This window comes from Accipiter gentilis, chromosome 8 (genome assembly GCF_929443795.1).
Source record: "Accipiter gentilis chromosome 8, bAccGen1.1, whole genome shotgun sequence".
Taxonomy (NCBI): Eukaryota; Metazoa; Chordata; class Aves; order Accipitriformes; family Accipitridae; genus Astur; species Astur gentilis.
Window position 1 is genome coordinate 41697327 of NC_064887.1, and position 27299 is coordinate 41724625.

Sequence of the window (27299 nt, forward strand, 5' to 3'; positions counted from 1 at the left end):
AGGGGCCACAGCTCCAGGAAGGGCTGTGTGCCCCCAATGCAGACCTGTCCAAACTTTGTGCACCTCTCCACATGTTCATCCCCTTGGTGCTCTCAGTGCTGGGTGCTGATTGCTGTTTTAAAGGCAGGAAAACTGAGACACAGAGGTGTCAAGGTCACGCAGGAGCACAAATTTAAGTTCAGGTTCCACTGAGTGTGAGAGAAGGCTGGGGATGAGCTTTGACACATCAAATCCTGTCGTTAGCCTGGACTCAACCCCATACGGGATTTGCAATACCATGAGGGGATGCAGCCACTGCTGCATCTACCCTTCCTCCCCAGCCAATTCCTCATCTGCAAGATTATTCTCTAGACAGAGCAACCTGCACAAGGGCAGGTAATTCATGGCTGCAGATGGGCTATTGCATCACTGTCTGACCTACGGCACTGCAGTCTCTCCTGCCAGTGGCTTCTGCAGGAATTTCCTGGGCCAAGGCAAGCTGCAAGATATATATATATATATTTCTCTCTCTTTCTCTCCTGCAAGCTGCTTGAGAGCAAAGTCATTGGCATAGCATAAATAGGGAGCACGCTGGGCATCCGCCGGCTAAGCCGAATCCCCCTCCACCCCCTGCCGTTTCCAATTTGTAGCCCATATTTTAATTCCCTGCCCCACTGTTCCCTTCCTGCTCTCGTAAAAGAGACAGTCCTGCCCAAGCAACGGCTGGCAAAGCAGCTGCCATTTGCAGCTAGATAATGATGAAGATACTTTGGTTCTCATTGGGGTTCCAACCACAGGAGCCTGGTGCTGCTGGCACCAAAGGACAAAGTTTCTTCTCCTGCTTTTATCCTTTTTTTTTCCTCCTCTCCTTTAACTGCAGGATTGTTTTTATTTATTTATTTTCACATATAAACTTTGAATCCTGTTCTGTTAGGGACGCAGGAAGGGAAACGTTTGGAAAGTAGAAACCGTAGCAGAACTGCTCGTAAAGCATCCTCGTGCCTCCTGGGGTGGTGGTAAACAAGGGCAGATCCAGGCCTGATTTAAGAGCAGAAGAGTGCTGGTGCATCCTTCCTCCCCAGCACGTGATACAGGATTTGTGCTGAGAGGCAAGACTCATCTCCCTGGCAGTTTTGAAGTGCTCAGGGGATTGGTTTTGCAGGCAGAAGGTCTGGGAGGGGAGAGAGGGAAGAAAACACAGACGTCACGCAAGTAAGGATAGACACGTGGTGGGGAATGCGCCGGATAGAGCATCCTTTGCCCTCCAGCTCCCTCCACTTTGTTTCAGCTGCATTACAAGAACTAGATCTCCCACACCACACTGCTCCCCCTGAATGTGAGGGGTAAAGGAAGGGGGAAACCTGCAGACTGGTGAACACTAAAAGTCCAGATGAGACCACTAAGGAGGAGAAGTCCTTCCCACAGCTCCTGGAGAAGCAAGATAACTCGCTTTTCTTGTGTGGTTGACAGAAGGCAGCTGGCCCTGTGAATCCTTGGTTGAGGGGAGAGAAAAATGTGGTGCTTAGCTCCCTGTAGTTTTACTCTGTCCTCTGGGAGGGGAAGCAGGACATGAAAGGCAAAGGGATCTGGCTGGGGTGATTCAACAGTGTCAGACTACAGATGAATCTTTTCCTGGTTTCCATCTCAGCTCCTCTAGACAATCTTTGCCTGAGACAGATGGACAGGCATCAATGGATACCCTTGCTTTTTCTTTCTTCTTCTGCTGGCTCATGAGTAAATTCAATAAAAAGTGGGAGATTTGTTAGGATTAAGGTCAAATAAAAAGCGAAAAGGTGATTGGATTTGTTTTATGATTGATTATAGAAAGTGCAGATATTTATTAACAGCCAACAGGATAACTGTCAAAATGATTCTATATCAACAAAAAAACCAGAAGATGAGTCAAATGTTTTCAGCGCCATGGGAACAAGATTAAACCAAATACAATTGAAGCAGCAAATAAAAATGCCAGTGTTAACAGCTGCTATATAATTTCAACTGGTCAATCTCACCTCTATTTATTTATATATATAAATGTATATATGCATTTTTTTTTCTCTCTTTTTAAGGAGCGTCTGCCAACTGCAAATGCTGTCAGTCCCTTGGGTCAGAAATTGAGTCATCTTGTCTGTACAGCATCTGATACGTGTCAAAGACAGGAAGCAATGAAGAGGCCCCAGCGTCATGGGGAGGGTGCCATGGGGCCTGGGAGACCTGCTCCTGGTCTGGGTGCTGCCACATGACCCTGGGCCAAAGACTTAACTATTTCTTGACTCAGTTTTCCTGTCGGTAAATGCCTTTGCTTTTAAAACAGTGCTTTGAAATTGCTGGATGAAACAGCACTTGGGCGAACCCAGGAAACCTTGCGTCATGCTGCCTCCTATGCCCACAATGGCCCATGCCCAGCCACTGCCACCTCAGAGTGATTTTCCCCCTGCCAGCCCCAGAAAAGCATATCCATGGCAGCAGGAGGTGGCCACACAGGGTGCTGGAGCCTGCTGTGCCTTGGACCACCCAGCCCTCCCTCCCCCAGGCTATTCTGATCCTCCTCCATCCATCTGCAAGTGGCTTTCTATTAGTACAGAGCCATTAAAATTCAAGGTCGGATTTGATTCTATATTGATCATTACCAGGCAAATTAAAGACATCTTTCTTCTCTTCTTCTTGTGTTACAGTGCCAAGAGGCATCCCGCTGTTCGCTTTTACAGGCTGCTGCTGCTGCCTCAGTGTCTCCTTCGACGGGAGCTGCTCCAGCCACAGAGGTTTCATGTTTCCTGTTAAAGAGAGATGCTCCAGGTTTTAAAAAAGCAAAAGTGATTGTACATTTGGAAAATTGTTAAGGCTGTTGGTCAAGCAGAGGTCTGAGCTGTAGCTGAAGTCCAGACTTATTGCATGTATCCCTACCAGAAAGGATTAGAGCAGCATCAGGCATGTGACAACTCTGTCCCATACAGAGGGTTTGGCTCTTCCCAAGCATGGTGTGGACACCTTGAGACTGAACTTTTACCTTCACCCCTCCCAATTCAGCCTAAAATGCAGGGATAAACCCCCTGCTTTCTTCCCCATAGTTCAGCACCTGCATACCTCAACCCCTGGTGCATGCAGAAGATCTCAGGTCTGGGCATCATTAGTTGCAGGACTGGAGCACATCAAAGCCAGACCTGCAGCTGGGATGTGCTACACCAGGCTGCGTAGACACATAGCAAAAGACTGTTCCTTGGCCTGAATCAAGCCCAAACCAGTGCCTGATGTTATGGATGTTCAGGTGACGGGCCTCATTCTGCTCCCTGCTCTGACTGCTCTACCAGCCTCTGTCTTCCCTGCGTGCCCTCACTGCCTATCACTGCTTTTGAAGCTCCCCTTCTCCCTTAGTTGAGATCCAGATGACTGATGCCAGTTTTGACCTTACAGGGAGCAGTTGGAGGGGACTCCTGATGCTAATGTGAGATCAGAAGAGAAAGTCTCTGACAAGTCCCTTTCTAAAGCATTAGGACAGCATCTTCTAAATTGTTTCTGTTTATACTTTGCCAGTGACTCATACGTTGATGTTCTGTCCTGTAGGTTACTCTAAAAACAGGAATAATTACACTGCTAATTATAATTTGAATTATTCATTTTGTCCCCCTCTTCCTTTCTCCTGGAAGAGGGAGACGCATTGTCAGTTGTGGCTGTCTTTTTACAGCATGATTAGATGCTCTCTGTGCAGTGACGGGAGACATCTCATCAAAATCTGCTTCCAAAAATGGAACCAGGACAAGGAATTTCACAGGTTTCAACAAGTTAAACACTCTCACCTTCAGCGACATAAATATGCACCTACATACACACACAGATACGCACATATGCGCACACACACCTTAACCAAGCACAAAAACACATTCATCTCCACCATCAAAATAAAACCTTTTCCTCAGCTGAAGGAGAAAGCAGTCTCTAATGAGATTGTGAGCGTGTGGCACATGTGTTTGTGTGTGTTTTCCTAATTATCTGTTTTCAAATAAGATTAAACATCCTTCAAAGCTGGACATCTTTCCAATAGGTGAATGAACTCCAGGGCTGACGGTAACATGAAAAATTCTCCCTGTCACAGGCAGACAAACAAATTGTAGGGTTTTTTTCCTTAGGAAAAACATTGCAGTGAAATTACTGTTCTCTTGTTGTTGCTAGAAACCCAGTTGAAGGAAGCCTGGCTTTCTTCTCACTCAAGCTGGGGCAAATCAGGACAAAGTCCAAAGATGCTTGTGACATGAAGAAGGTGTGAAGCTGGTTTAAAAGCTAACTTTGGCATCTGATTCTTGTTACCAGATGGAAGATCTCAAGGTCAGGGCCCTGCTTTGTGGATACTACAGCATGGGCTAACGACAGAGCTGTTCACTGGGACAGTCTGGATAGCCTCTGACTGAAGAGGTTCCTGAAAGATGCTCACCTGGAGGACATGTGCTGGGGACAAATCCTGTATCACTCCTCTTTTCCCTGCTCCAAGCAACTTGGTCACTGGAGGTGGGACACTGGGCAAAGCAGCCGTGAGCCACGAACCCTCTGTATTCCTCTTTGCTCTGTGAACTCTGCCGGAAAAGCAGTCCTTGTCCAAAGGCCCAGCTGTAGGTCCAACACCCCTGACAACCCAAATGTTCCTTTGCCACCACCACTGAGCAGGGCTGGGGCTACTCCCGTTAGCTTGGCTCATCCATCACTACCTTCTGCCGTGTGTGTGCAGTAACATCGCCTTCTTCTTCCTCTTGCTCCAGCGAAGGCAGTCCTCTCAGGAACAAGGGCGTGTGTGTGCAGGGGAGGGATGTGCATCAGCAGCCGCAGCAAAGATCCCCATTTGCTTCACGCATCCTCTCCAAGCATCACCGGAGGATATCCATTAACTTGAACAGGCTTGTTCCTTTATCAAGGATTCCTTAAGAAGATCTCAGCTGCCTGGAAAGCCTGCATGCCTGTGCTTTAGACAATATGTCAGTACTTCACAGCTTTATTCGTTTAACAGGTCTGATAACAGCTCTGCCTATTGCACCAAGAGCAGCCCCATTCAGGCAACAGGTTCGTTCCTTTATCATGCATCAATCTAAACTGATTCCACCCTGGAGACTCTAGAGAGATGGTGCACAGTCAGGTTATTCTTCTAACAGCTTTATGTTGATATCATGTCGTTGTTTCACTGTATTTAAATCACCAGAAAAAAAGGACACTGTCTCTCCCTCTATACCATTATCCTTTGCTGAGACAAAGTCTAAGGAATGTGTCAAGGAAAGGATTTATCAAAGCCAACAATCCAATAGTTTTATTTCCTTCTTGTCAGACACAGGGCCCTTATTCAGCTCTTTTATAGGAACCTTGGATTTGCCAGTCTGGATCAAACCCAATCTCTGTCTCTGATAGCAGCCAGTTTTGTTGGCTTCCACGGTAGCACGCAAATCCCCTGCAGCAGGAGTGCTGGTGGTAACCCAACCAGGCAGTGGGCATCCTTCCCACCCACACCCCCCCCCGGGAAGTTGTAGGTGATGCGCTGTGGCAACGAGGTTTATGTCTTTTCCGTAGCTTTTAATGCCCATTGATCTGGTGCCTTTGCCTCGTGCTATTGTTTACTCCAAAGAAAAGCAAATAAAACCCTGCAAGGTGCGCTAAAAGGCCACTATTCTGACTGAGAAGCAGTTTGCGCAAACATTGCACCGGTGTAAATGATGTTGCAAGGTAGCCAACAGGCTTGTGAGGGGGTGGGTTTGATCTTTCCCATTATGACCACTGAATATTTTAACTACCTACACGTATGGCCAAATATTAATTGTTTTAGTTTTACTTTGCCCTTGGCCCAAATGGGATTCTGAGGCCAGGTGTCCCAGGTTAACAGGGAAGCGCTATGAAACTTTCTTGTCCCAGGGCCCACTTTAAAGTGGCTGCTCTTCAAAACTACAAAATACCTCCTTGCACAAGCAGGGCAACTGGTGTTCCTAACCTGGTTTAAAAGCCCTCTTCCACTTCCCACCAGCAGCTCCTTCAAGCAGGATGGCAGGGAGACGTTCCCAGGGGACACAGAGGAGCAGGAACCCTCTGTCTTCAGCTTTCCTGTGCTGACATAACATCCCCGCTGACTGCCCAAACCAACACTAGAGAGCTCGACCAGCAATATACAATCCTGGGCTTGGCCCAGTCTGGAAGCAGGGTGAGGAACAGCTAACTGGGACCCACTCAAGATGAAACAGCTGCAAAGCGAAAGGGGTGCGGGGACAGGGAGGGAAGAGGAGGGAGAGTGCTAAACAGATGGCTGGGGGAAGAGATGGTAGAAGAGGAGGGAAGCAGACAGATGGAGGACAGAGAGGAGTGGGGTGAGTGACATAAGCAATTCTCTGTGCTTGTTCATATTTAATCAAGAATTTGCTGCTGCCGCTATTTGCATTTTGGCATTATTTGCTTTACAGCAGCGTCTAATCGGGCCCTACCACAGGCCAGGGCCCTGGGAGCTGTGCCAACGCTCAGGGAGCAGGTCCTGCCTCCAAGACCTACAGCCCCAGCAGCCAGGCTGCCTTTCACAGCTAGAACCAGGGCAAGGAAGAGAGATTCCCGGGCACCCATCTGACACCAAGCACAAAACCAAAGCATCTGGACCACATAAAACCTCAAAGAGGAGACGGGGCAGCAGCATATCCCCCTCAGAACTTGAACTCAAACAACCCCTCACACACAACCGCCTCTGAGGGGAAAATGGCTACTCCTCAGGTGGGGGGCGGGCAGCTCCCTCACTGGCCAATCAGCTGCTGCCACCTGTTCACCCCAACCAATCCCATCCAGCACTACCTCGTAGCGAGGCTATAAATACTGGCCGCGCAGGCAGCCCCTCACAGTGGTGCTGGTGTGTTGGCCCTTGCCTTGTTGGTTTCAGACAGGTAAGCTGTTAAGGTTTAGTCCGAGTTATCTGGTTTTGCCAGGTGAAAGTTGGCAAAGGCTTCTTCAGCCTCCTTTCCCCTGCCTCAGCTCCTGTGCTCCTCTGCCAGTCACAGAGGAGAGACCTCTGGGGGCTTGGCTGGGCCTCAGGGACTTATGTGAGGGCTCTGTCCCCTGAGCAGTGTCAGGGCTAGTGGGGACTCTCCTTCCTGCAGAGCTAGAGTCTCTCCCTGTGGCCAGGGAGGACCTGCTTGGCTGTGTCATGAGGATGAAGCAGAGAACAGGGGACCTCAGTGATCCCTGTCCTTGCTGTGGCCAGTGCAGGCTATGCTGTGATGGAGCAGCAGTCTGGATTTTCTGGAGTGGGGGCCACGTCCTTCCAGCTTTTTTTGAGCATTGTGTGCACTGCTGAGAGTCTCGCTGTGCAGGTTCACCCTCAGGGAAGTGAAGAGCATTATGGAAGAAGCAGTAGGTAAACTGAGGCACGGTGTGGTTACTGCAAGATGCCTCTGGTCACACAAGAGAGTCATAAGCCAGTCTGAGAAGGGACCCCAGGAATCAGGATGGCTAGCTTGTGCTGTGCAGGGAATGCCCTTGGGGCCTGAGAGAGCAACACTTCCAGTAGAAAATGTGTTTTTCCTGCCCAGCAAAGGACTCTTACTTTCAGACAGAAATTCTAGCTTTTTCAGAGTCCCACATAAAGCATAATGTCTTGCCACTTTGACATATCTCTAGCTGATGATGTCTTGGGCCAGTTCTAGGAAGAATAATAAGAACAATCTTTATTATTTGTCATATCTAATCCAGCCTTATATCCTATGGGATCTCAAAGCTCGTTAGCGGAGAACAGGGCTAATTCTGCTCATGTCTGCCACCTGCATCCTGCTCCTAAAGGTAGGGTTTAAAATATGTATAAGTCTGTAGATCTCCTCTGGGTAAAAATAGCAAAATAGCCTTCGCTCCTCTAGTGTCTTCCACTGCAAATGGGAAACTGAGGCACGAAGTGGGTAGTTTGTCTTTAAGGAACTTAGTGGTAAAATGCAAGAGTTACCAGTCTAGTTTTGCATCTTACTGGAAGTTAATGTTGCCTAGTACTTTATCAAAAGGAAAAAAAAAAAGAAAAGAAAAAAAATAGGAGTGAGGAGGTAGTCTAAGGAAATAAGGAGAGAGGATGGACTTTCCAAAATGAAGCTCAGACACAATGGTTTTTGCATAACAGTAAGTCAAAACTGCCCTTTCCTCCTTTTTTAAATATGTTTTAAAGCAATTCTTTAATTTCTGGGTGACTGAAAGACAAAAGCATCTGAAAACCTCTCCAGTTTTCTGTTGCCCTGATTTTTTTTTTTAATTGTAATTATGAAACTGTCCCATTATCATATTGTGATGCGGAGCCTTTCAAGTAATGAGAAATTCAAGTGAAGTCTTGATTACCTCCCTTGAGAACAAAATGTGATGGGGAGGATGGGGGGGGGGGGGGGGAGATACAGACAAGTTTTATAATAATAAAATAAAGAAAAAATTAATCATGGATCCATTAGTGTTAATACAAATGCTTTATGACTCACCTCAATCATTTTACATTATTTAATAACAGAAAGTCATTATTTCCTGGGAGAATTAGGATAAAGCCTGTTGGGGGGTTTTGTGTGGTTTTTGTTTTTTAAAGTAACATGGTAACTAAAAATTGGATTTTAGCTGTATTTAGAACAAGACAAGGTGGAAGGGATGTTTTAAATCCTCCCAGCTATTGCCCTTCTTGAGCTTAGTGTGCTACAGGTGCCTGGGGAGGACATCAGCTGATGGGCTGTGAAGGTGATTGCCTACTTCAGGTGATCCAAGAAAGGGGAGAGATGGTACTCAGGGGAGTGGGAGAACATCTGAAAAGCCTCCCTGGGTAGATCTTGCAACAGCTCAACCTATCAGCTGGTTTTGGTAGTCCCTTGGGGTGGTACGTTGGCTTTGCAGAAGTAGAGGAGTTTCAGCTGCTGGTAAGCGCACTGTCGTATTTGCTAGATGGTTGGTCTGAGCAGCAGAACATCTGGGGGCAGTGAAGGGCATAGACTGGTTCTGTGATCCAGCCAGCCAGCCACCTCTGCCAGACATGGGCTTTTCCTCTGAAGTCGCTTAGTCTCTTTTTAAGCTGATCTGACATCTGTCTCCTGTACTTCAGTTTTTCTTGCTTTCTCTCTCCTCGTTTCCAGAGATGGTGCTACACTCATTAACGTTGTTCCTTCGGAAGTGTCTTTTAAAACTGTTGCAGCCTGCATCCAGGCCGGTATTATGAAAGGATTGTCTTTTTATGAGAAAGGCACCCCCAGACTAAAGCAAGAGGCCTTGTCCCTGGCCAGGTGAATAGTTCCCAACAGTACCAGAGAAGGAGTACAGAGAGGCCTTCACCTGAGGCTGGCCAGGGGATCCTCCACTAATTTCAGTGGTCCAGTGTGAGCCAGTGTATCATTGCTCTGGGCAAGTAGTTAATGTGGAAAGATGGAGAAGCCATAAGCAGGATATTATCTGAATCCAGGCTGCTTTCCCTCAGCCTGTGCCCAGTCTATGTGCTGCCTGGCTGTGCATTAACATGGGGATGTGTTCCCTTGCAGCTGTGACTGTAGCTGAGGCCTGTGTGCTTGCAGGTTCCTCTGTGGGAGGCAAGTGAGTCAGCTGCTGGAAGTGGCCTCCTCTACCCAAAGGCTGTGTGAGTTATAAAGGAACCAGAGGCATCTCCCAGCATGGGAAGTGGAGCAGCACAAGGGTGCTCTCTACTGATTCAGCTTTTCAGGCTGGGGGAGCTCATCTGCTCCTGCACTGCAGAGGCTAATGGGAATTGTGCTTGTGCTTGCCAGAAGGCAGGTTTTAAACCAGAAGGTTACATGCTACCTGCACACAACCCAGTGAATTGCAAGGTAAAGGGATTACATGCAGCTTAATCTGGAACTCTGGCTCTGTGAGCAATTAAACTCCAGTGATTCCACAACGATGAAAAGTTCAGGCTAAAAGCATTGCATTCCTTGTGTTGCCTTTTGTCAATGAAAAGGAACATGAATGTTACCTGTGGCTGAAGTCAGCCTTAGTGGAAATGTACTGCATGGGAAGATGGCAAAGTCATCTTTTGACAAAACCACTATGGAAGAGAACCTGTTAGGAGTCCTTGGGAGAAGAGCTGTTCCAGGGTGCTAGGGTAACCACCTTATTAGCTGCTGACCTGTTGGTCCTGTGTCTCGGGGAGGGGACTCAGTTGACTGACACTTGTGGTTTGGGTGCTCAGGAACCAGATGGATCCACAGCTGGTTCCATCTGATCCACCGCTCCTGTGCATCAGTTTCCCCATCCGTAAAATGGGGATAATTAGTTTGATACGGACGTACTCTTACACCACAGCATCTGATTGGAAAGCCCTGCTTCTTGAAAACCTATCCTTCCATTTGAAAAGAAGGTTAAACTAAATACATTTTCTACAAAACCTGTTAAAACAGGATTTGTCTCATACTTGCAGAATCCTTTGCGAGTGTCGACTTAATAACAGCTTGAAATGACCTTGCTGTTGAAACTGAAGCTGTTTATGTGATGAGCATCTTCCTGTCCCCTCAGGTACTGCTGTCGTGGGGTCCTGAGTGCTTTATGTGCTCAGGCCAAGAACCAGTATCTGCTTCGAAATGCTTACAGACAATAGGCAAAGGATAAATTATTCCTCTCACCTCATCATGAGGAGCTGAAGGACGGAGGCAGAGGTAATTTTCCAGGGAGCTCAGCTTCTGTACCAGGGCTGGGGAAGGCACTGACTTCTGTGTGATTCAGTCCTGTATTTTAAAGAAGGAATAAAACCCTATCATTTCTATGTAGGGAGAGACCAGCTACTTAATCCAGCCATGGGAAACATGACATGTAACCGTTTCAGTGAGGGCTGGGGAAGCTGAGAAAAGCTCCTGCCATACTGAGGGCATCCTGAGGACGCCTAGCTAGTGTCTATTTACCTGAGCACTGTAATTGCTCAAGCTATTTGCTACACAAGGAGTTGAGAAAGTGACAGAGGCAAACAGGACACCCAATTTTCTGTGGAAAGTTAACTTTTCCAATTGCAGTTGAAAGCTTGGTTCTTTTGACCTAATTTCACACTCCAAGGGTTAACTGCTCTCTGTGGTACAGCAGGCCCTCCAGTGAGTGCAGCCAGACAATGCCATTTAAGTGAATATTCCTAGCCTACAGAAGTCCTGGAGATAGCTCCATCTTGCTCACAGTAGGTGTTACATTAGCTGCTCAAACCATATTCCAGTAAATTAGAGCTGGGCTGATTTAGACAATCACTGGGTCATTCTTTCCTCCAATTCCCAGTCTCACACAGAGATAACAGCAGCTGGGGGAAAGCAGGGAGGTGGACGAATAGCAGTTTCCTTGCTTATTAGGGGTTAGATGCAGTCTTGAGTCTGTGATTTGCAGAACACGACTGATACCAGCAACAAAAGCCTCAAAGTTAAATGATACAGTATTTGTTTCAGGTCTAATAAAGACACTTAAACAAACGCCAGGCACTTTCTTCCTCAGAGGCAAATCAATGCATTAAAATGCCTTTATAAACCGGAATGAAACCTATGGTGAGCAGGAATTTAGGGGTGAAAGCTGGTCAGTCCACAGCTGGTCTGTGGTACACATGGGAAAGCATGGCCAGAGCCCTGGACTAGGTGTCAGGCCATCTAGTCAGTGGTGTGCGCTAGGTGACTCCAGATGTTTGTATGCCTCTTCATATCCTCTAGCTATCATAAACCTTTTGCAGCATTTTTGTACATCACCTTGTGCCAGAGGAACCTGACTTTTGTTTGGCCTGTGAATACAACAACAAAATGCTGTTATTGGAGTGAGTGATCTGACCTGCTTGTCTTGGCTAGTGAGTAAGCAAGAGAGCTTACAACCCTTCTGAAGTCCTTTTGTGTGATTTGGTTTTTTTCTTCAGTCAGAAATGTGTACTATGTTCTTTAGGAACTGGGTAAACTGATATCAGAGAAGTGTTGTACCAAGGAGTTCTGCAAGTGTTTGGAGGCCTTTTTTTGGCCCAATTTAAGCCTCCAGTCCCACAAAATATTAAGCAAGTGCTTAAATAGAAGAATCTGCCTTAGGGTCTGTGACTGAACAGATTGCTTGAAGCTGAGCTGCCACAGTGCCATGCAGAATATGGAGAGGGGCTGATGCTGCTCCCCAAGGCAGCCAAGCCATGACCTGTTTTTCTCACATTGTAATGTCCCTGGCAGTGTAAAAATGCAGCACAAATGTTCTGAAAAGCAGTGACTGCAGGTGTGCAACAGCTTCAAGGGATTAAGAAGTGGGAGGAAGCAGCAGAAGACAGGAACCAAGGTGATGTGTTGCCTGTAATTTAAAGGGAAAAAGGCTGTTTGTTTAGATCTGGAGGATCAGTTGCTGCTTACCTTGATGTTTTCAGCTCTGGTGTGAAATACTGTATTTCTGAAGGTGTGTCCAAGGCAGGGAGCTGCTCTAAGCTTCAGCATACAAATAGAAAGGGCACCACAGAGAGAGAATTATTTATCTATCTATTCCCATTGCTCTCTTTAAAACTCACTGTAATGATGTTGCTATGACCCAGGCCTCTATAATATGTGCCTCAGGTAACGCAGATTGATATATAAATACCTGAGTTTATTACACTTGAAAGACCTTTTGAAAACTCAGGGGGAGAGAAAAATTGTAGGATCTAATCTACCATCCCTGAGGGAGAAAATTAGCCCACGGGTAGTGCTAAATGATATAGCGGCATTTGGATGCTGAAGGAAGAGAGCATAACTTATGAAGTGGGTCAGCTCTGTCCTGGGGACAGGACTGAGGCTAAGTGGGATTCAGCTCTGAAGCCCCAGTTCTCAGCATGCCGCCATCTCGGGATGACACAGGATCTCCTTAAATCCTGGTTGTCTTTATGTAGTCCTGGGCTGGGCTGCAGCCTGCAGTCCTCTTTGCTCTGATGTCGAGTGCTGTGTGAGATTAGACTAATGTGAACACAAGCCTTTGGGACCAGGTAATCAAAGAGCAATAGGGACTTGCGTATCAGCAGGCGCAGAATCAGATTAAGGTTTTACTGGGAATAATGTAGAAACCCCTCACCTCCCTACCTGCCTATGCCCTGGGTATTTTCAGATGTTCAGGGTAGAGACTGAAGGTTTCTCCCTGTTGCCCTATGCTGTCTGCAGAAAATATTCAATGCAGTGAGTGTGACAGTTCTCCTTAGCTGCCTGTTCTGCCTGGTTCTGGTGGTGATCTTAGCTAGTCTGATAAATTTTTCTCACATGCTACATCATGTTGTATCCACAATTATAAAGGTGCTTGCTACAACTTAGTTGTAAAGTTCTGAAGGAGTCATTTTGAGTGATGTTTAAAACTGACAAACATGGTCATGTGATTTGCTTTTGGGCACCAACAGTTATACCAGGGATTGGCTGGACTATCAGGCCTCATTCTCTGTTACTCTTCAACTTGCATGGCTGCTCATGTGCATGTAAAATCCTCCTGTTTTGAGCTAGTAGCATTTCATACTCTGTTTGTTTTAGCACAGCAGAGACCTGAGGTCCAGGGCATGGAGGATGAACAGCTGTTGCTTTCAGAGCTCCTGTGAAATCAGGACCTCTGAGCTGTAAGTCTAGTCACTGCAGCTACAGCAGTAACCCAGTGGAAGATCCCTTTCCCTGGGGCTTTGCACAGACATGGACCTCCAAGTGTGAATGGACCTACAGTGGCAACATTTCCTTCTGTGCTGGTAGCTGAGCCCTGCTAACCCCAGTGAAGTGCTCTGCTAATGAAAGCACAGACTTCCAGGGGTTGGCATGGTCACAAGGGGATTCTCGGTGGCACAGCAGCATTGATTAGGGACCAGACGTTTTAGCAGAAGCTGGAAGCACAGCTGTAGCCAGAACTGCATTAACTGATAAAAAAAACGTGCTTCTTAACATACTACATAATTACTGTAAAACTCATTGCCACAGGAAGCCATTGAGGCCAGGCACTTAACAAGAGTCACCATAGGGGTGGACACTGCTACAGATGGCAAAAATATGTAAAAATATGTTAGCTAATGATGATAAATTTTGCTGTAGGTTTATTAAACCATGCATTTAACCTGGTCTGTTCCTTCTAGAGTCCAGGTTGGTACTTAATGCGAGGAAGAGAGTGAGCAGACAGACAATGGATCTGAGGCAGTTTGGGAGCCCCTCCAAGGGGCAGTGTGTTTGACAAGGACCTGATCCTCATGCCTTTAGCTGGCTTGGTGTCATCATTCTGTCACTGTGCCTCTCCCCTTTGTAGCAAAGGAATCTTCATAGTTTGTGAACAATAAAAGTGGGAGCACAAAGGTGAAACCAGTTTTCTTCCCCCTAAAGAGGAATACATTTCCCAGATCATTACATTTTTGGTTCATGCGCTGAGGGTTTCTCTCCCTGGGAAGTTTTTACAGTAGATTGAATCTGATCATTGAAAAACTCATCTGGAAAACAGGTTAGATTCAAGTATGAAATGCCTCCCTCCCTCCCTGCTCCCCCCTTCTTTTCTCTCTGTACACCCAGAGAGAAAAAGCTGATGGTAGATTTAGCAGGTTTTAATTATCGTTTACTGCCTAGGTGAAGTCTCAGGCCTCTCTTTCTGGATTAATCTCCAGAGAATGGGTCTTAACTTCTCATTACCTGCTTGAGGTGAGTGGGTGGTCAAGGCACATAGCTTCCCACAGAAGTTGTGGTTTTCTCTCATGCCTCCTGAGCTTCCAGTTCAGTGTTGGAGGGACAATGACCCTCCTTTTAATAGCTGGATTTGTCTTCATTCCTGCTTCGGTTATGGATTGAGACTCTGGATTTATATGTTCCTTCCTCTGTGCTTATCTTTCAAGAGTGCAAAATATCTGTAGAGATTGGAGGGTTCCCATGTGGGAATATAACAGTACAATAATGTTACTGCAGCAGGAGTGTTACTGGTGGGAGGAAAGAGGAGCCATGTACTCTGAGCCCTCAGCTTTCAGCCCAGTGTTTGCAATTGCAGAAACTATTTTCTCCTGTGCAGATGCTTCCAGCTATAGGAAGGACTCCATTTCGCCCACTGACCTTTTGTCCCTGTGCTCCTGAAAAGTTTGGCATCCCTGTGTAATGGCACAACTGACAACTAATGCCAGTACTGGTATTGGCATGTTGGATTGCCCCCAGAGCCCCCTGCTGTTCTGGGTGGGAGGGGAGTTCACTGCACAGCCCAGCTGGTCTTTCTGCATAGACAGCAAGTAGCAGTGGTGGCAGCTCTGCTGTGTGGCCAGCTTCCCATTAGGATATGGGATGAGATCACAGTCTCATTTCACCTCTTGATTATTACCAACCTGATCTGGATCTGAACTGGAAGAAGGCTCTTCTGTACTTTACCAGCCCTCGCTAGTGGGCAGTCTTCAACAACAGCCTTTCATATTAATATACTCAGTAACAGATACACCCATAGGATCTTTTAGATAAAGACTATAATTCATACTTAAAACAGAGGCTATAACCTGGGTGTTAACTGAATCCAAGAGGTTCCTGCGTGTGTTAGACTGATCCTGTCCATTATGGGAACTTGATCTGATCACAGACACAACGCAAAATGCAAAGACAGTGGGCTTGATGCTGTTAGTGTATATACTGGGGTCACCCTGATGCAATGAGCTGAATAAGTGACAGCTGGGGGTTGTCCTAGTTGTCAGTGTAAACAATGTGATGAGCAGAAATGAATGTGTGAATAAGAACATATTTAGCCCTTCTGGCTGTGATGGAACCCTGCAAAGGTAGTGAGTAGGAGAAATAGGTGTTCCAGCTAAATGTAGCTATTATTCCTGTAAGATGAATCTCAAACATCCCACATCTTTGCTCACTTTCACCTAGCACAAGCTACTGTTACAAATTATAATGATTAAATTTGCTCCTGGAGATACAAATCAGAACTCTGGGGAGCTAGGAGCAGATACCTAAGCAGGAGATGGCAGTGGCAGGCTGAGATCCTGACTTGGGCCTTGCCAGTGTAGAATAGGTGCTGGCAGCAGCGTGGACATTAGCACATGCTCTGCGAAGGCAGATGAGTTCTAGCAGGAGGAAACTTCTTGCCTGGGTTGAACACGCTGATCTATGTTCCTAGCAGCCAAACTCAATCATGCACCTCTGTAGGGGTCTGCACTGAGTTGTGTATGGGCATGTAGGAGATTGTCCCTGCCCAAAGGATGCAGTGGGGCAAAGATGAGACTTCAATTGCCAAGCACCAAGGAGGAAGTTAAGTCAGACCTTGCAGGAAGCTGTTGAAAGCTGCTTACACACAAAGCCAGGCCCAGCCTGCACCAAAATGCTCTGTAAAGTACTGGAGGATGGTTAGAGTTAACATGTGAAAGTTACCCTGTCAGTGCCTGCTTTTATTCCCTGCACTGCAAACGCTTGTTCTGGTTATAAATGGATCTATGAAGAATTTATTTCTTTTGCTGTTTCTGGGTTCTGTATTCCCCTGCTTAAGTTTTAGAGCACAGAGGGATATCACTCTTGCTTTGTGTTTTGCTGTCCATCTCCTTCCTGTGCTCTTTTTCTTTCCCTCCTACAGCAGAGCCATTTAGGCATCCATAAAACTCCAATAAAATTTTCTCTCCCACGTACTTTCGCAAGAGCAGAAAAATGTCTGCTTCACTTCACAGACATTTTGATGTGGGGGGAACGGACTTTATATTAAAAAAGTGAACAGTGAGTAAAATAACAAGTACAGAGAGAAAGGGCAGCTTTCGCAGAGCTGATGTACTCCCACCAGCTCACCTTCAGAGCAATTATGCCATGTAAATCTCCCTTTTGCAGAAAGAGCCAAGGAAAGCCAAAAACAGCACCAGGCATTTCGGCTTGTGTCCTGCATGGACAATACAGCTTGGCTGTGGGCCAGGTGCCTGTGCATGGAAACATATTTAAACCATTGAATAAGCAGGGTATAAACAAGAATTTTCAAAGTTTGGTGTTTTTTGCAACTCCAGGCAATGCGAATTAGAGTCTACAGTTATTAAGTTCCCATCTGGTGGCTTCTTTATGAAGGAATGATATTTGCATGTTTCCAGCAGAGAAAAGCTGTTTTTAGCTCAGATAAAATGGAACATTTTGCGACGGTATGGGAAATAACAGATGATGCTGATTTTAGCAACTGGGGTTATAGGTTTCACCAGCTGCCCTTTAACAAAAAAATTATTTATCTTTAAGTAAGGGGAGCCAATGTTTTTCCTAGTACCCTTAACACCCATTGACTTAGAAGACTTTGGCTAGAGGAAATGATGGCATCTCGCAGAGAAAGGAAACAGCCCGTCGGGTCATCTTCTGAATATGTCAGCTCTTGGTGCATTTTTTCTTTTCCTTTTAATTTCAGCAAGGTACTGGGCTGATGTAGCCATAGGTTACCAAAACACGAAAGGGCCTGATTGTTTTCTTTCTTGTTAGAGAGTGGTTAGCAGAAAGGATTCGCAGCCATTGCACTGCATTACTGCTGTGGGGATTGTTCATATTCCAAAACATACAAGGCAGGAGCCGCATGGGTTAACCTAGAAGGAAGCCAGTGCCTGGCTTGTTTTGAACTATCCTCTTCCACCACTGCAAACTGAATGTGGTTCTGGAAGCAGACACAGCTTTCTAAACCAGCCTGTTCAGGCAGGCACTGCCAGCTTAAAGCCTTGAAAACCATAAATACAGCTTGGGCAACAACTGAACCACACCACTGCTCAGACAAGTGCTTTCCCACCCAAACAGCTGCTCTGCTGTCACAGCCAAGAGCAAGGGGGAAGGTAACGCCCCAGCGGAGCTGCAGCTTTGGGACTATAGCAGGAGGCTGTACCCAGGCTCAAAGCAGTGCCAACATCATCCTCCCCACCCTGAACTAAGCTTAGCAAATGCAGTTTAATTAAGGGGGGCAAGGCATGGTATTTTGCACACAGGCAGTGAAGAGTGTTCGCTGTGTGTTAGCTTCAGCAATGGACGCAGCTATCTGAACGTGTGTTTGCATACCCCATTTGAAGCCTAGCAGCCTAGGTATAACAACTTCAGTATTGCACTATATTGCCTAACTCTGTAAGGGTGGCATGTTTTTTTATAGTAACATGAGCTATTTGGAGCCTTCTGATAGTGGAGTGTTTTAGAAGGCGGCAAGTCTGCTATTCCCGGAGAAGATTGCTGGCCTGCCTCCAAGTCTTATCAGATCATTGGGGTGTCGCTAGGTTTGAATAGGGATGCTGTAGTGGGATTTGGGGGAAGATTTCTTTGCCATGCTCCTGCTCTCCTCCTTTGTGGAAGGGAAAGGCACAGCTCATGGTGGGTTTGAGACTTTTGCCAGTGGTGGTAGTGTCCGAGAGAGCACCCATGTTTGGGAATTCCCTCAGCTCCTGTCCTAAAAATAAGGTTAAATCCTTCCTCCAGCACTGAGAAGCCTTGGACTGGCTCTGTGAACAGTGTTGTAGTCTCCACCTTTCTCCAGGACCCTCCTGTGGAGCTGGGCACCAGGCTGGAGATTAGCTCAGCTGGTGGTACCTGGTCCTGGAGTAAGAGTGATACTGCAGTTCAGGCCTGCAAATACATGCATGGCTGCAAGTGGAAGGGGCAAAAGGAGTCAGTTCTCTGCAGTGTACTACTGAGGGCAGTTCAGTTAAACTTTTCTTCTTCTTGCCTCCTCCAAGGTTTTTTGTTCATGGAAAAACACACGAAGCAACAAGTCTGCAGTTCTGAATGGCCTCGAGCTGCTCTTGCCAAAGATATGAATACCCAGACAGCATTCAAGAGCTCAGCCAGGTATGTGTGATCTGGACCCTGCAGGTTGCCTTCTTCCAGGTTCTGACAATGGAGAGTGCCGAGCCGCTGAGCTTATTTCATTTTTAACCACAGCCCAGCAGATCCCACACTTTGCTTGAGGCTGGCTGGGCTGCTCTGCAGATGATCTTGCGATGTTATGACAGTCCAGAGAGCCATTATTCCGAGCGCTTGCCAATCACCAGACTGCTGCCAGTCTGTGTCAAATGAAGCATCCCAGGCCCTGTCACATTAAATCCAGCAGCTCTTTCATTTAGAGCAGAGCGGTTTGTTTATTTGTGTTCCCTCCCCTCCTTTTGGGATGCCACACTCAATCATCTCAGGGGTTTGGTCTGCCTGTGCAGAGCCTGTAACCACAGTGAAGCTCAGTGCCCCTTAAAGGGCCCCTCATCCTTGGGCAAGCAATGCTGTTGAGTGTTTTGCTGTGGTATTCTTTTGCAAAGAGATGGGTGTAAATAAGGGAAAAAGCATGGAATACTGGTATGGCTGAGAGCGTGGTTCCAGGTCAGTCCTTGTCAGTCATTCACACCAGTTCAAGGGCAGGGTGTCTCAGCCTGATGAATCACACAGCTGCTGTGCTCTGTTGTAGATGAGAATAAAAGATGCAGAGTAGTGTCATATGTGTTTGCACCAATCAAGCCTATGCAGCACCTCTGTGCCTCAGTTTCCCTGTCTTGAAAATGGGAGGGGTGAGGAGTAGCGCAGTCTCTGGAAGGGGGAAGATCAAGCCAGGTGGCCTGTTGCAACCCTATGGAGGGATGGAAATGAGAATGGTGGGTTGCATGGCTTCAGATGAGGATACACAGCTTGCTCACTTTCTCTGCAAGCATTAGGGTACAGAGCTGAATTTTTCCAAGGCAGTATTGCGAGTGAACAGGTGCCGTCACTGTTGCTCCCAAGTAGCTCCTGCCCTTTGCAACTTCTCTGTGCCACACCACGAAGCATGACAGTGCTGTAGCAGTCACGTGGAAGGAGTGGGAGTGCTCTTGGAGCATGGGTTTCTCGGCAGTGCTGCTGCTCGGGCTCAGGCAGAGGTGACTTCAAGAGGAGAATTGTCCAACTCATGCAGGGGCTGCAGATGGAGGGTACAGAGAAAGGTCTGTACAGAATGGAGAAGTGAAGGGAAAAATGATGATGAGCTGGCTGGAAACATGAGTACAGGGAGGAGCCAGGATCCTGCACACAATATTCCTTTTTTTATCAGTTCAGATTCCCTTGTCCCTGCAGGAAAGCCTCTTGAATGAAGTCTCTCTGTGTAAAGGCTGTGAAGATGTGTCAGCATCAGTTCAGTTCTCTTAGCTTGGGAGAACAGGAAAAAGATTATTTTATATTTTCTTTTTTTTTAATTTATAATGCATCTGCAGTAAGAGGTGGTTCACTTCTTGTCATTGCTTGCTTTGGTGTTTAATTTGCTTCCTGTAGGATTTGAATTCAGATGTTATGATGTGGTTTTTCCCCTTTACAAAAATTAAAAGCAAATGCACAGTTAAAAGATGGAATTCCAATCATTTGACAGAATGAAGTCTGCAAGCCAAATTAACTGAGCTTCCTCATTACTGTTGTCACTTTGCATGCTGGCTGAATGCTCTTGAATTTAGCCCTGATCCATTACAAAAAATATTTTCCTTACCTTTCTTGCAAGGGGCCCCCAAGCTGATTGAAAGCAAAAGAGGTTTTAACTGTGGTCTTTTTCCCCTTGAAAAGTGGCTTTTATCTGTGGCTGCTTGTTTCACCAGATAATTTCTGGTTATTTCATGGTTATTGTGCAAATTCATGGGGTGAGTTTCCCTATGGATGAATGAAGATCTCTTCAAGGAAGCAGAATGCCTACTGCTTTTAAGGACTGTCTTCTAACAAAACCTTACACAAATCCCTATTTGAGGTGTCACTTCCATACCAATGTCTCTTTAAGAAAGTGTGATGATAAATCTAGCTTCATTATCCAACATATCTAACAGTCAGCCCAGTGACATCCTTTCCTTTCATTACACGGAATAGAGATTGACTCATTGGGTGGCTCTGCTTTCAGTTGAAACCACATACAGTAACTGGAAACCCAGGGAGACTCTGCAGTCTCCATGGAGACAGCACACTTACAACTTAATGTGATCAACAGATGCTGCAATAATCTTGAAAGATGGAGAAAATGTTTCAAACCGAGTGTTGTTTATGGTGGTTCAGTGGATGTTCAAATTTGCTCTGTTATGACTGGGCTCCGTGTAAACGCACAGTCTTCTGAAAACACGCAGATGTGTGTATTGAGGGAGAAATCTCTCATGTGGATAAAGCAACTAGGAAGTGGGCCACTGCTTTTCTGTTCTCAGCATCTGCCCTTGGGGAGGTCACTGTAACTTCCTCTTCTATCCCAGTTTATCTGTTAAAATGGGGCAGTGCTAGTCATCCAGTTAATGGCTACAGCATCTTTTATGCTCTGGGGTAGATGACTGTAATGAGATGAAGCTAGTAGGATTCTGATGAATGAGTCTATAATCTCAGTGAATTGAGTAGGGATCTCCCTCTGTGCTGTATGACCTAATGTTGCAGCTGACGTCAAGACTTCCAGAGCAGATTTATACTAATGTTTCATTTTTCCTGTGAAACCTCTAATGAGTGATCATTTCCCACTGAATCTTAGAAGCTGTTGTAAAGAAATTACCTGTTTTCTGCCTTCCCTGCTCTGATACTGGTGTAGCCCCCATTACTGTCACATCTGGACCCCTTGCATCAGTCCCAGGAGTAGGGAGATGCAGCACTCCTCAAACAGGGAAGGGCACACAGATGCTAGTCCCTCATCAGAAAAATTCCAGGAGCGTAACTATTGGAGAGGATGGTCCAGATGCAAGTACTAGCTCAGAAAGCCTTCATTTCACTGATTGCTGGGAGCTGGGAAGGTATAAATTCATGCTGTACTTGCTTGTTTCTTATTCTTTCCCTAAGCATCCTCTGCTGGCCATTCTTGGAGATAGGCTGCTTGGCTGGAGGGACACTTGCTCTGAATTCCTGTTTTGCTCTTAAAATCTAGTGGCTGTGGAGAGTGGATGGGTTTTTGTGTTTTTCCTTGTTCGTTGGGTTTTTCATGAGGGAGGATTAATTATTGATCATACAGTGGCATTTAGAGCTGTGCAAGGTGCTTTACAGACACAGGGGAAGATGCAATTACCAGTTGAGAAAGTGAAAGCATTCTATAGAGGAAAGGTGTCCTACACCAGTTTTATAGGGAAGAGATGAGACTATCAGCTGTGGCAGGACTGCCCTCAAAAGCAAAGGAGGCTGATCAGGGTGTCTGTCTGCACCTCTGCTGCCCCAGCTCATAGCTTAGTGCCTTTGCTGACATGCTGGGCAAGGTGATGTGAGTTTTCTGGCATTAGGGAACACTCAGGGAGTCCCTTCTGCTGGCAGACTTGTGTAGCTGAAACTCTCTGCAGATGGGCAGCAGTTGGTGACTTCATCTACACAGCTACATTAAGAAGGTGGCATCTTTCCAGTCTAAGCATCCTGCAGGAAAATCACCTACAGAGCCTTTGACAGAGCAGGATACAGTCCTACCTTTCAGCTGCTATTCTTTCTTCCCACCCAGGGCCAAACTTCCTTGCTTGCAAGACCCTTATTCAACCAGGCTCCTAGGCTGGACTCTTGCCCTTGATAAAAGGTGCTCAGCATTGTGAACTCTCCCCTCCCATGCACCTGAGGGTTGAGAGTTTCCAGGTAGAAACCGTCTGTCGGCAATTTTTGGCCATCCGCTCTTGGAGAGATCCTCACCCATGCAGTGAGTCAATGGACTCCCCATCCAGTAGCTGGTTTCCATGTCACTGTACATGTACATGCAAGGAACTGTAACCCATAGTGCAGCCATAAATATCAGTAAGGATTATTGATCAGGGTCTGTCTCCAAATAATGACAGGAATGCATCTCCTTTCAAAAAGAACAGGATATCTAATTCAATGAAAGGAATTCCTCGATGAAGTCCCAGATGGGCACATAAGATCAGCCTGATTATTTTTTGAAGCTTTGGTTGCTCTGAATAAGGCTGAAAATTGAATTAGCTTGGAGAGAGACAGCCCTGGCCAATCACTCAGGGAAGCTGAAGGACAGCTTATTGATTTTCATGTTTCAAAAAAAATTAAATGATATCCCTTTTTGTTATTTAAAATGCTGCTTAAGCAATTTAGTAATGTGATGTTGGAGGCCCAGTTCCAGGCTCTGAATCGGATGAAGGAGGGGGAGATTATTTCCCTTGACAAGAGAGCTAGGTGGAAGAAAGATTTAGTGTAATTGCCTTCCCTTCCAAATAATTGATGATGCCAAAAGAATGGCTATATTTTGCCAGCTTCCTTTCCTGCATACCATTTATTAAAGATATAGTAATTAATTATGTAAATAGTTGATTTATAATCAACAACTCTGGTAGTTAATTGATTTTTTTATGTGTGAATTTATATGACGGGTAAATACTGATAAAGCAATTATACTGTCCTGCCAGGCTGCAGCACCCTCTGGGAGAGGAGGAGATGGTCCGGTGAGTCCAAGCAGATGGATTTTTGGTCCTTTCATTGGGAATTTAACCCTTCTCCATCCCTGGAATGAAACTGGTATTTAAGGAATCCCATCTGTCCAGCACAGAGACTCCTTATTCCAAGGGTGTGTGGAAAGGAAGCATCTTCCAGGAACTGCTGTCTCTTTTAGTTAGAAATGAGCTCTGCTTAGCTGCTTCAGAAGGGGCTGGGTGGAGAGTGCCAGCCATTTCCCAACCCTCTGCAGTGCTCCTTGGATTAAACTGTAGTGCATGATTTCTCTCCTCTGCTGCCCCACCCCTTCCCTTTGTATTGTTTCAGGCAAATCTTTCAGAAACAGCTCTTAATCAAATGAATGTGCAGTTATAAATAAAATATCTTCTCCTCCCTGTTCTCCCATCCAACCTCAAATCTTGAACCTTTGCCCAAACAGGAGAATGGGAAATGCTTCAAAATGCAAACAGTGGCTATAAGGTGCTGGTTTGTGCTGTGCCCATTTCCAAGGGCCCCATCCCATGCAGGGAATGGCTTGACAGCACCTGGGTGGTCTTAACCCTTCAGCATGGAGGGAGGGAAGGTTTAGTGTGAGCTGAGTCTCCTTAAGCCCTTCCATCCCAGTGGCTGTCAGTGTGGGGGGAAAAGCTCCTCTGTCTCTTTCTGCCTCTCTGTGGTGCTGCTGGGTTTAGGATCAGCCATCTTGAGCTCATATAAAAGCCTCCCATCACCCTTGCTGGACAAGAGGCTCATGCATTGGGCCTAGCCTCTCCCTTGTATGCTGCAGGTGATTTGGGAACTTAGGTGGTGTGTAAATCTGTCTGTGCTGCCTGAAGTTCCTTGACCTTCAACTAAGACCTGAGCTGCCTCTTCTCTGTGATGAGTCGACGCTATTAATTGGAAATCCAATTTTGGAGGATGGCCAGGCTAATGCTGAGCCAGCATCACTTGGCTCTGCAGGCAGGATATAGGACATACCTCGGTCTATCTATAGCTGGGGAAAGTCAGCTTGTTCTGTCTTATTGCAGGGGAAAGTGGGGTAAATAGGTCCCAGTTCCTTCCTCACCAGTCTGGCACCTCACGTGGTTTTACTTTTTCCTGTTAGTAACTTGTTGCAAGATGAACTGCACAACAGAACTGCTGAGCAAAGACTTTTACCTGATCCCTGTCAGCACACAGGGCAAAATGGCATCAGTCCTCTGCAAGCAAGGCATCCATCGAGGTCCCTCCAGCGCTGGTGGAGAGCAGTCAGTGAGTGTCCTTCCACCCTAAACGCCAACCTTAGGGCAAGTTCATTTGTCCTCTGAGGGGCTGATCCTGCTCTCCCTTGACTGCAGAGTGAGATGATTCAGAGCACTGTGGTGAACTGCTTGATGTGATAGCAAATGAGCTGCTCCTTGGAGTGCTCACTGCTCACACGTGTGGCACATGAGATCATCAGACTCCCATGTCCCAGACAGGGGATTCTTCAGTGTATCCTCAAAATGCAAAACAGTTGTAGAGCTGCCTTTCAGAGGACCCTGTTGTGTTACATCAGCCAAGGTGTAAACAAGACAAGCAGGCCCTGGTGAACAGCTTCTCCAATCCCAAAAGCCATGCTTAGCAGAGACCTCACAATCAGAAAAGCAGCTTTTATTGACATCTGAGTTGAAGGCTGATTGACGTCATGTGTTGAAGAGCAAATAGCAGGTGGTGACCAACAGGACAACACTTCTGTCAGCTGTGAGAAGGGTCTGCTCTGGCCAGTGCTTGACTGCAATCTCCAAATTTATTTGTGATCCATCCAGTATTCCTGTTTCTTGATTCCAGGGTTTAAGCATAGTGCAGAGAAAAAAAAAAGGCAAGGGCAGGCTGTGACACAGATGGGAAGCAGGCAATAGTGAGAAGGCAAAGCTGGACAAAGATTGGCATGAAGAACAGGTCTGAATGCCAGGCATGGACACAGGGCTGGTGACACAGACATTCACTGCTGTCTCACATGGGATATTTCATGTAAATACTCTGCCCTTCCTTTTTTCTGCTTAGGTTAGACGACCTCAGGGATGCACTTCCCATGGGTTTGTGCATACCCCATGGTGTGGAGGGGTAGGGAAACACTGCAGTGTGTAAGAGGCGGTGATAGACTGTCCCGATGGTCAGTCCTGGGCTGAGACGCAGCGCAGTCGTGTATCACAGCATTGGCAATCAGCACTGAGACGTGAGAGTGGCTGACAAGGGCTGTGCTAAGCCAGAGCTGATCAATTCCAATCTGATTAATACTAACTGTTTATAAAGTGTGTCAGACCCAAACGTGTATCCAGTATTAATTAATCCTCTGAACTGCCCTGGGAAGTAGGGAAGAAAGGAAATATTGTGTCTATTTTTAAAGAAAGGAAATAGTTGGGAGTAATTGATTAGGTGGTGCTTGGAGCTTGTGGGTTATTTCTGTTTCTCCATTTGTCTTGGACATTTGTAGGGAGGTTTGGGGGGCAGGGCCCAGCTTTCAACTCCAGCACTGGGGGGGGGGGCTTGTCTGCACATTTGGGCTCTGCTCCAGAAGGTGCAGAATGACTGATTCATTGCAAGTCCCTATCACATCGTTAAGGAATTCCCTGCTACTGGATCTGCATTCAGAAAGAGGTGATCTCCCTAGCAGGAGGCTGCCTGTCCCCTGCAGGTGCTTTGTTCTGGCCAACAGGCATGGCAGGCCACTGTGGATGCATTCAGGGCCACACAGGAGTGAGAAGGATGCTAATACATGACCAAGCCCTCTGCAATGCTAGGGGAGCCAAGGACAGGATTGGGGCTGTCCCTTCAGACACCAAAGCCAAGTACAATGGTTTGGAGGCAAGGGAATCCAGCTCAGTTTGGTCTGTGCCACTGGGAAAGCCTGCTGCATTATCAACACAGGCTGAAAAGACCCTCTCTGCTCCAAAGGCTGTTGCCTTGTACACAGCCTCTCTGTTTCTTTCCAGGTATCATTGTGTTATCTCCCATTTTTGTCACATCACTGAGACAGCAGATGAAACTGCAAAATCTGGGCCTTAGTTTTAATTTCAATCAGGCTTTTGATTGATGCAGTAAAGCCAGTGGAAACCTTTGGTGCAGGTACAGCTCTGTGACTCCCATGCAGGGCATCACATTGTGTGCCCTGCCAGCTTTGAGGGTTCCTCGCAAAGAGCTTCCAGACCCTGCAGGTGGGAGCAATAAGTTTTTCAGCTGCTTTGGCTAAACACACGTGAGTTCCAGAGCCTCATTTGGTCTCTGTGTGTAGCCCCAGTGAATTGATGTGGATGGAAATTGATGTCAAAACAATAGCACCTTAAACAGTCCAGTTGAATCCTCAGGAATCCCTCCAGAGCTCCGGCCAGACGCTCTGCTGCTTGTGACAGCCCTGTGAATAAACAGAGTACTTTCTTCTCCATGCTGGGGAATCCAGGGCCTTTCACAAGCACTAGAATTTGCATAAAACACTTAAAACTCACATAAATAAATCTAGACAGCCAGATCTTGCAGGAGCCGAATGAAATCATAAAGCTCTGGGTTTTAATTAGTCTCTCACCCTTGCTATATCAAATGATCATCATTGCTCATGTCAAACCAGTGCTTATTCTAGGATATAAAAAAAGTCTGAGTCCCCTGACAGGGCTGAGAGATGTAAAGGTGGAGGAGAAAGATGAACAGCCATTTGGGCCTGAATGGTTCCTGGGCTGTGGTTTCTTGCTTAGGGCTTTCTAGCACAGATGGACCAGAGCTTCCCTCCCTATTTCACCTAAGGGCAGTGGGGACAGGGCAGAGAACTCCAGGGAAGGACTTGCACCCCCAGCTATCCCAGCCTCATGTGTGCTCCCAAGGAGCAGAACAGGGATGGGGGCATCTCTGTACCTGGGGCAGACCTGGCCTAGAAACAAGAACTGTGTGGCAGTTCCCAAGCCAGCCCCAACTGAGGACAGCACGAGGTGGCCTCACATCCCCTCCAGATGCTGGCAGCCAACTTGGTGTCTGGCAGACAAAGCTTGTGGGTTTTTTTCCTCCTTCATGCTTCCATCCATGCAAGCACAGGTGGTAAATACAGAGCTGTTGTTAAGGGTTATTAAAGATCAAATTATTTTTTTACTCTCCCTTTGATTGATGCCTTAATAGACC

The 27299-nt window shown here is 46.5% G+C and overlaps 1 long non-coding RNA gene across 1 annotated transcript in view; it reads left to right on the forward strand.

The window, feature by feature from the left end:
• The first annotated feature begins 18557 nt into the window (after nucleotides 1-18557).
• The window catches only part of LOC126041786 (uncharacterized), a 58575-nt gene continuing 49833 nt past the window's right edge, over nucleotides 18558-27299 (forward strand). The window contains exon 1 of the long non-coding RNA XR_007506989.1: nucleotides 18558-18650. This is a non-coding gene — a long non-coding RNA (uncharacterized LOC126041786). The remainder of the gene's footprint in view (nucleotides 18651-27299) is intronic.